This window comes from Sceloporus undulatus, chromosome 2 (assembly GCF_019175285.1).
Source record: "Sceloporus undulatus isolate JIND9_A2432 ecotype Alabama chromosome 2, SceUnd_v1.1, whole genome shotgun sequence".
Classification (NCBI taxonomy): domain Eukaryota; kingdom Metazoa; phylum Chordata; class Lepidosauria; order Squamata; family Phrynosomatidae; genus Sceloporus; species Sceloporus undulatus.
The window spans coordinates 194,270,638-194,279,675 of record NC_056523.1 but is presented as its reverse complement, the minus strand read 5'-3'; the positions used below and the strand labels follow the sequence as shown (position 1 = coordinate 194,279,675).

The 9,038-nt window shown below is 45.1% G+C and overlaps 1 long non-coding RNA gene across 2 annotated transcripts; it reads right to left on the bottom strand.

The window, feature by feature from the left end:
* Positions 1–7,746, bottom strand: LOC121920942. 2 transcript variants are annotated; one of them, XR_006101805.1, is made up of 5 exons: positions 6,541–7,746; positions 5,756–5,808; positions 2,852–2,953; positions 1,833–1,934; positions 1–49 (listed from the first exon to the last, which is right to left on the bottom strand). It is a non-coding gene; the product is annotated as an uncharacterized LOC121920942 (long non-coding RNA). The 2 variants fall into 2 exon arrangements; XR_006101804.1 differs by having other exon boundaries at positions 5,756–7,740.
* Between the last annotated feature and the right edge of the window lie 1,292 nt (positions 7,747–9,038).

Here is a 9,038-nt window from a genome sequence, read left to right as displayed (position 1 = left end):
CCTTCCCCTGGCTGGCCTCTCCCTTGGCCCAGTGCAGTGACGTTGACACCTGGCGAGAGAAAGGAAGCAGGGCTAAGGCCTGGTACTAATCATAAGCCACTACGGAGCCAAGTAGGGTCTTGCTACACTGGAAGAGACCCACATCAAAGCCTTCATCTGTTTTGTATCTTGAGGACGGTCTATCTGGCAACACTGTTAGTCAGGAAAGTTAAATCAGTCTTCTCTACGCAGACTAAGGGTTCTTGGACCAAGAACGAAGGATGGTTTCATGCTTCCTGGCGAGGCTGTAGGAGGCACATCTGGCTGGCTGTCCAGCTGTTGCTAAAATCAGAACACTGAGCCACAAGGACCTTGGCAATAGGCAGCAAGGCAATTATAAGAAGAACCCTTTGCATCACACTAAAGGCCCGTCTCTGTAACACATCATCCTTGTTCCTACTGTAAGTTACCAATGGGACATCCATGGGCAACCAAGAGGGCCACAGCACACACACTCCTGCTCACCAAGGTGGAGAGGCCCAGTACAAGGGTAGGCAACTACAACATGTCAGTGGTCCTGCCAGTTTCCTCCAAATCTGGCCACCAACATGAGGCCAAAAAGGAAAGTAGTTTCTGTTCCAAGTACACTTTTAGGGGATTGGGGAATGTTTAGGGGACTGGCCTTTTACTAAATCTTGAGAAAATTAGGGTGCCTGGGACTCAGGGGAGTGAGTGCATGTGTCCAATAGACTGCAGTTTGCATATTCTTGGCTTAGTGCCTCTGCTCCTGCAAATAGCATAAGACCTAAACAAACAAACAACAAAATAAATAAATCAGCTAGCAGCAGCTGATAGCCTTGTCTTCCATGAATTTGACCCATCGCCTTTAAAGGCTATCTAAATCAGTACATCTTGTGGTAGTAGATTCTATCATTTAACCGTAAATGGTGCCCCAGCTATCTCCCTGTTGCGCTTCATTAGACAACACTGAGTCTTCTAGGAAAACGTCTCCCTATCCACTTTTTTCACATCACATATCATTTTATGCACTTTGATATCCTGCCCCCTCATACATTATTACCCTTCTTTCAATACCAAATAGCCCTAGATATTGTAATGTTTCCTTTTAGGAAATTGAATCAATCTACCTGTGGTGTGGTCTCCCTCTTTTCCTACTGCCTTTTGCTTTTTCCAGAATTAGTGTTGTTTCTAATCAGACAAGTAGTCTTACAATATGTCCCAAGTGTGACAGCCTCAGTTTAATCATTCTGCCTTTCAGTGAGAGTTCAGCATTTTGTCCATTTGGCAGTCTATTGCACCCTTAAGAGACTGAGCCCTCCCTCCATGGAGGCAGACAGGGGCACTGGGGATTGGAAAGGGGCTAATGTCGAATTTTTAAATTGTATTCTGTATACACTTTCATTCCTGTAACCTGCCTGGATTATTTGTGACTGGGCGGGCTATAAATCAATAATTTATTATTATTATTATTATTATTATTATTATTACTACTACTACAATTAGACATCTCCTCCATCACCATATTTCAAATCGGTTCTCTTCCTGTCAGGCTTCTTCATTGTCTAGCATTTACAACCATCCAAAGAAGGTGGAAATACTATCATAGGGATGTTTCTGACTTTGATAGTCAATAACAATTACCACTACTAATTTTTTAAACCTACCAGTTTATTACTACTACTACTGCTGATGCTACTACGCAGCATCACCATCACCATCATCATTTTATCATCCTACTACTATTAGTAATATTTTACTACTAATCTTTATCTAATTTATCTCATTTGATTTTCATCTTATCTTACTATTACCAATTACCAATGAATGCTCACCTTCAGGCTGGCAGAGGGCTGCTCCTCAGGTTGGATGTGGTAAGGTACTTTCTGTACATGATAGACTGCTTCACACTGGATGATGTGAGGATGATTCTCTTTCTGTAACAGCAAAAAGTGAAGAAAAGACAGATTAAGGGATTGCTTCACAAAGAGCCCAGGACAGACAGCTATGTTTGAGGTGAGCAGACTCTAAAGAGTCTTAGTGTAGCATCTAACATATCTCTTTCACCCCATTTCTCACCAAAGTTTCACCTTTTTTCATTTTCACTTTGAAACTTGAAAAAAAGAAGTTAATCATGCCACCCATGGCATCTTCCATTCCTTTTTCTACCAGATGTTACTACCATTACTTGGAGAACAAGTGAGAGACTAGCAGACAAACCAAGTATATGTGTGAATTGACAGAATGTGCCTGACCATGAGATAGAAACTGTGTGTGTGTACGTGTGTGAACATGCACACACGCATGTGTACATGTGAAGCTATGATCTTAATATCACCATCCCACATATTCTTAAAATTACTGCCACCCTATATGCTCTCTCATTCATTTTCTTTCCTAAGAATCTAAAGAATGAGAAACAAGAAGATATGGGAGGGAAGGAGAATCTCAGAAAAAACTCACAACCTTGTGGTTGCAGTACCACCACTGAACCACTGAACAACCACACCACCAGGTCTCCAAAGATTTGAAAACAGATCTTTTAACATAATCTCATGTGGGCCAGAGTTAGAGAAGAAGGACGCCAGGAAAGTGGAGAAAAGAAGGTGCTCCCCAGGGGCTCATTCCCACTAAACATTCATAGCACAATGATCCCACTTTAATTGCCATGGCAGCATTCTATGAAATCTTGGGATTGACAGTCGAAGGAGGAGCCTTTATAACCCTCAGCTAGGGTGCTCCTCTGTCCTCTGTTTTAAACTGCCACTCCTATCATCCACCACCTTGGGTGTCCAACTGGGAAAGACTGCACCAGAAACAGGTATGGCAGGGAGTGATCCCAGTGTAGGCTTACCAGACTGAAGCCATGCCCTCCAGATCCACTACTCCATCCTCCATCTTGCTTTTGGACATAGTGCTGTTCTTGCCAAGGAAAAGATGTTGGAGGCAGGTCCAACTGAGTATCCAGAGAAAGAAAGGGCAGGGGAGAGAGAATGCATATTATTTATAACACCCTTCTAAATGAATTCTCAATAGTTAGTGTCTAGTTTACTACCTGCCCTGCCTAGTCATACTTTCTTTAGTCTTTTGCAGAACTTGGAAGAGTTATTTTTTTTATTATTTCCCATTTGTGATATATTAAAAACATGTTACCACTTTTCTTTTCTTGGTTTGGACTCAAGACATCTAAATGTGGCACTAATTATCTGGATAATATTTGCCCAAGCCAAGCAGGGCTCTTTCTTTGAGTACCAGCTTTTTAGGTGGAACTTAGGCAGACACAAGGGGGCAAGGCCCTCTCAGTGGCAGACCTGCTTCTCAGACCTCCCTCCCTGGATGGAAAGAAAAGTACCTTGGAATGACTGACCTACAAAACATTGAGAAAACAACAGTCCAAGACTAAAATCAAGACAAGAAATATCAATGGATGAGACAGAGTGCCAATGGTTCACTTATAGACAGCTCTATGAAAAAAGTAAACTAAGTTGATTATTAAACTAGAAGGCATTGAAAATAAGAATACCTAACTAGACTATGGAATACTTACAAAGGACAACCATCTGAGCACTAAGTTATACGAATGTATGTTGAAATATGAAATGGAAGAAGAAGCAATTAAAGAATGTGTAATCAAATGGATGCAAAACATTGGACACACAATCGAAGTTGGCCATTGGGGAAAATCTTGGAATATAAATGTAACAGTTACATTGTGCAATGATTTAAAAGAAAATTATTATAAAATGCTCCACAGGTGCTACATGATCCTGACGAAATTGGATCAACTAAAACAACAAAAAGCAAGAATAAGAAATGTTGGAAAAGCAAGGAGCAATGTGGAACTTTCTGTCATGTTTGGTGGTCATATAAGAAAGACAAGAAATACCAGATAAGAATACAAGTATTAAAATACTAAACACAGAAATGAAGCCAAAATTTAACTCACTAAACACAACAAATAAAAAAACATTAAAAAGCGTTATTACACATGATCACTGCAGCAAGGATTGTTTACACAAAAAAATAAAAACCCCAAACTATATCAACATATGACAAGCGGTTGATTAAATTGATGGACATGATGTAAATGGAGAAATTAATTTTAAAAAACTCATTGAAAGTATCTAAGGAACAGTGGAGATTAGTTACACATTACTGGAAAGAGAGGTGGGAAGATAACACTATTATAATAGACTGAACACCTTGGTTTACTAAATTTGATACTTCTGTACAAAGCAATAGGAAGATTTGCAATAAGCAGTAGAGATATGGTTTATACATAGTTAGAAAGAGGCTTGATATAAATAAAATTTAACAAAAAAGTGTGCCTCAGTGGAAGAGTTATAATACAGGGAAGACCTGACTAAGTAATATTTATACTGTATTAATATTCTTCTTTCCCATTTTTAAGCCTTTCTTCTGTTTCTATTCATTCCCTGATAATATTTTCTTTGGTTTAATAAAAAAATAATTTTAAAAAGGGAAAATCCCTTCAGGAGATGGAGCTAAAGTGGGAGATTACAAGAGTTCTTTTCCCTCTACTTGGTTTGTTATAGAGACTGGCCCCCATCATCTGCTTTATATGTTAGGCAAAGATACAGACACAGACAAACTATCTGACCTGCAACCTGCAAATTGAAGCCTTTGGCTGAAACTGTTCTGCACTTGTACTCTGCATAGTGACCGCATATGCCTCTCTTGACTGGCCCATCTGGCCTCCCTTTTTAGTAACACCAGCTTCCCCACTTCCAATTTCTCCTGTTTTTAATCCCCAGGAAAGATTTACCAACTGAGTGGTAATGCTTCAAGCACCTGATACCATGAGTATTGTTCCACAAAAGGTTACGCCACACTGAAGATGTTAGGTGGAGTGAACAACCATTGAAAACCCAGGGCCTACACCTACACACACACTCACACACTATTGCGTGGAGATTTTCAATTTTTAAAAACTCAAAATATCCTCTGGAGGTATGTGTGGATGGGCACTTCTCCATATTTTGTCCCCTCCATCAGAGGTATCACTAGGGGTGCGGGACACATCAGGTGACACCCTGAAAAGGGGGGGTGACACCACTGCCCCCCAAACATCTGCTCTTAGGCAGAAATCGGCTGTGGCATTCTCCTACGTCCCTTTAAAACATTGGAGCTCAAATCTTCAAAACACATTATGAAGAGTTCTATATGGTGAGGTTTGGAGGAAGGTCAACGAAGAGTGGGTGTCACTATGAGTTATGACACTGGGTGATGCCAACCTTAATGATGCCACTGTCCTCCATCTGTTTCAGACTTACAAGAGGCCTTCCCCAAAATCATTAAGTGACCATAAGGCACATGAGACATCATAAATTAGATTCTTCCCAAATATTTCTGGGGAATCAAGGAACTTCAAGGCCTGGAGCCCTTGGGCCATGCTTTCCTTAACCTTGATATTCAGTCTTTCAGGTGTGACAAGGCACTTTTATTCTGGCCAAACCTTGTAGATCCTGGAAGTTGTAGTGTAATACTTAACCTTTCCAGGCTCTGGTCCTGAGCTTCTCATTAGGAAGGAGTGCATAGCTTTCCCTCTACTCTTCAGCCTACACTGGAGTGCTCTAGTCTGCTTTCCAACCAAAATCTAATTTGACACCTCATGAAAGTCTCTCCAAAACTGGCCCCATGACCAAATGTTTCCCTTTTCTCCAGGTGAGAAGGCTTGCTTGCATGCCCTCCCCCACCATCTTTACTAATGACTGGGCTTGCCTTTCTCGACACTCACCTGTCTTTGTTGATGTCAGTGGCAGCCACAGCAAATCCAAAATAAGCAGCCATCTGTTGAGGAGGAAAACATCACAGGCAAGAAAGTTAGCATGCGTTAAGCAGTCTGAAGTCATGAAAGAATGGCCAGGATGGTGCTCTTGATCTCTTTAAAGCCATTCAGTATTATTCCCCTGATACTGGTCCTTGGTTTGAGTACATCTGTCTCATGTGGTTTTTTCTGGCCAATGAGGTCACAGACCATGTCTGAGGTCACAGGCCAGTGATGGCGAAGCTATGGCACGCGTGGGCACATGTGCCATTGCCCCAGCACAGTGTTTGCCAGAGTTTGTTACTGGAAAGTCAGAGGGACATGGCACTTTGCAATAAATCAGTGGGTCTTGGGTTGCAGTTTGGGCACTCGGCCTCAAAAAGGTTCACCATCACTGTCCTAGGCAATATTTGAAGCCCTGGGCAGACAAGTTGCCTTAACAGGCTTAGAAGATGCCACAAGTATCATCTGGAAAGCTGGCACTTGGCTGCCTGCACCAACATTATGGAAGAAAGTGGGTCTTTATTTCACTCTTGGAGTTTTTAAAGATGATTTTGAAAGAAACATTTGAGTTCTTTCCCCAGGAATACATTCCCATCAACCCAGAAGGGATCAGCCAGTCATAATACGGTCTGCTGGTTATCCTTGGAGGGTTGTACTGTCCCTTAGTTTTCTTGTGTTCATGTATTTATACCAAGACAGCAACAAATCCATGGGGGCTGAATCCAGAGAGGCAGGGAAGTATTGACTCCTACCTTTATCTGAGGGAGTTTGGGCGTCTGCTGCAGACGCAATCCCAGTCATCCCTCCACATTTGCGGCTTTGATTATGTATGTGTTTCATGAATACGTTCTCTCCAGGACTGTCTGCCTCCTCCAGGGCAACTCTGTGGCCAAATTTAACTGAACTGAGTCACGATTCTTCCACTTCAGATGGAATTAGGGGGATTGGCTCAAATGTAGTCTAGGTAGAAATGACCCCATGTATTTCTTCTCTCTTGAAACACAGAACCAGGCAGTCGAGAGGCATGTTGCATTCACTGAGGAACCTTGCTGTGAACTGGACCAAGGGAGTTATAGGCGCCCCATCCACTCAGAGGTGCAGCAGTCCAGGGCTGAAGAAATGACTGTTAGACAACTCCCCAAGAGCAACAAGCAAAGGAAGAGACTACCACAGCTTGAAAAAGAAGCTACAGACACAGATACTTTCACAAATGACAGCAAGCTGTAAACAGCAACAATGGGCTGGGACTGGAGCATTTCCAAGGCAAAAGGGAAAGCCAAAGAGCTTGCAAGAAAATGATGGCTAATGAATATGTTTTAGGAGTGGATCTCAAGAGTGAAGCCGGGAGGCAAGCAGAAGATCATGATGCTGACTGATGGACAAGGAAAGGGTTCCTAAAGAGGAACAGGACTCTTAAACGAAGCCTCTGTCCGATTAAACTCATGCTGCATCTTCTGGGTTGCCTCTTCCTTTGCCTCTGGCTCCTCTCTTGCCCCAAGCTCTGGCCCTAACTGGGCTGCCACAAAAGAGACCAGCTTTTGAGTTCAGATCTCTTCAGGAGGTCATTACACAGGCGCTAGGGTTGCCAGATCCGGCCTGGGGGCAGGGCATGCACGGCTTTTCACCGGTTGGGGAGGTGGGTTTGCCCCGCCCGGGGCAGGCGGCTGCCGCTGCGGCGATTGCTCTTAGGAGCAGTCGCTCCAGGCAGCGGCCATTGCGCGCATGCGCCGCCTCCAGGTGGAGTGGCCGCGCGCAAGGGCCACTGGAGGCGCAAGGACCACTGTTGCGGCCCTTGCACACGACTGCTTCCAGCCGCGAGCAAGGGCTGGAGGATCGCCGCTCGCCCAGGCGACCCTTACAAGCATGCGCGGGCTCCAGCAGTCCTTGCGCGTGGCCGCTTCAGTTGGAGGCGGCGCATGCGCAAATGGCCACAGCAGCGGCCGCTAGCAAGGACCGCTGCTGCGGTAGTTGCGCGCATGCGCCGCTTCCAGCGGCCCTTGCACGCGGCTGCTTCCAGCCGCCAGCACTAGCTGGAGCACTAGCCGCTTGCCCAGGTCCCTGAAGCAGCCGCTTGCCTGGGACCGATACGCGCATGCGCAGCCCCGAGTGACCCTTACAAGCAGCCGTTCCTAGAGCCGGGACGCGCGTGCGCCGCCTCTAGCAGCCCTGGCGCGCGGCCGCTCCAGCTGGAGGCGGTGCATGCACAAAGGCCACAGCAGCGCCCGCTAGCAAGGACCGCTGGAGCGGTCGCTAGGCGCATGCGCCGCCTCCAGCAGCCCTTGCGCGCGGCCGGTGCTGCCTGTCCTTCTAGTTATACTGCAACACTCTCTTATTATTATTATTATTAACCATTATTTATGAAGCGCTGTAAATTTACACAGCGCTGTACATGCAATCTTTTTAGTTAGACGGATCCCTGCCCTCGGGCAGTGTGTTTCCCTTGGATGGAGTCCTGTCCTCCATTTCCCTTGGGGGTCCTCCATCCTGAGCCTGACCAAGAAGCATGGATTTCTATTTCTGGGAGTGTTTCCCCCTTTGATTTGGGTGTGTGTGTCCTGTCCTCCATTTCTATTCCTGGGAATGTTTTTCCCTTGAAGCCCAGGACTTGAGGAGGAGCCAGCCAATCAGGAGGGCAAGAGGCGTCATCACTGGGGCCTTCCCGGGCTCCCTCTTCACGTGATGACGATGAGCCACGTGTGAAGGGTCCTGACACGCAATGGCCGCCTCCTCCTCCAATTCGCCTTGGGGCTTGTTCTGAAGCCGGTGGAGGAGACTCTCTGCTTCCAAGAGGGCTGGAGGAGGGTGAGAAGCATCACCAAGAGCAGGGCTCTTCTTCTTCTTCTTATAGTTGTTGTTGTTGTTGTTGTGTGCCTTCAAGTCCTTTCTAATGGCCACCCTCTCCAGGGGTTTCCTTGACAAAATTTGTTCAGAGGGGGTTGGCCCTAGCCTTCCCCTGAGGCTGAGAGAGTGTGACTTAGCTAAAGTCGCCTAATAGATTTCCATGACTGAGGCAGGATTCGAACTCTAGTCTCCAGAGTCTCTCTCTCTCACACACACACATATACATACATATATACACATACATACAGGTACACACACAGCCCAGCCCTCAAAGCACTGCACTCCCCTGGCTCTCCTTACCCTTATTTTAGGGCCAGGGCTCTTTTATTTCTTTCTTTATCCTCCCACAGTGGGATCTCTAATATCCTCTGCTTGAAGCCCAGAAACCTTTTTTCCTTTTATCCTTTTA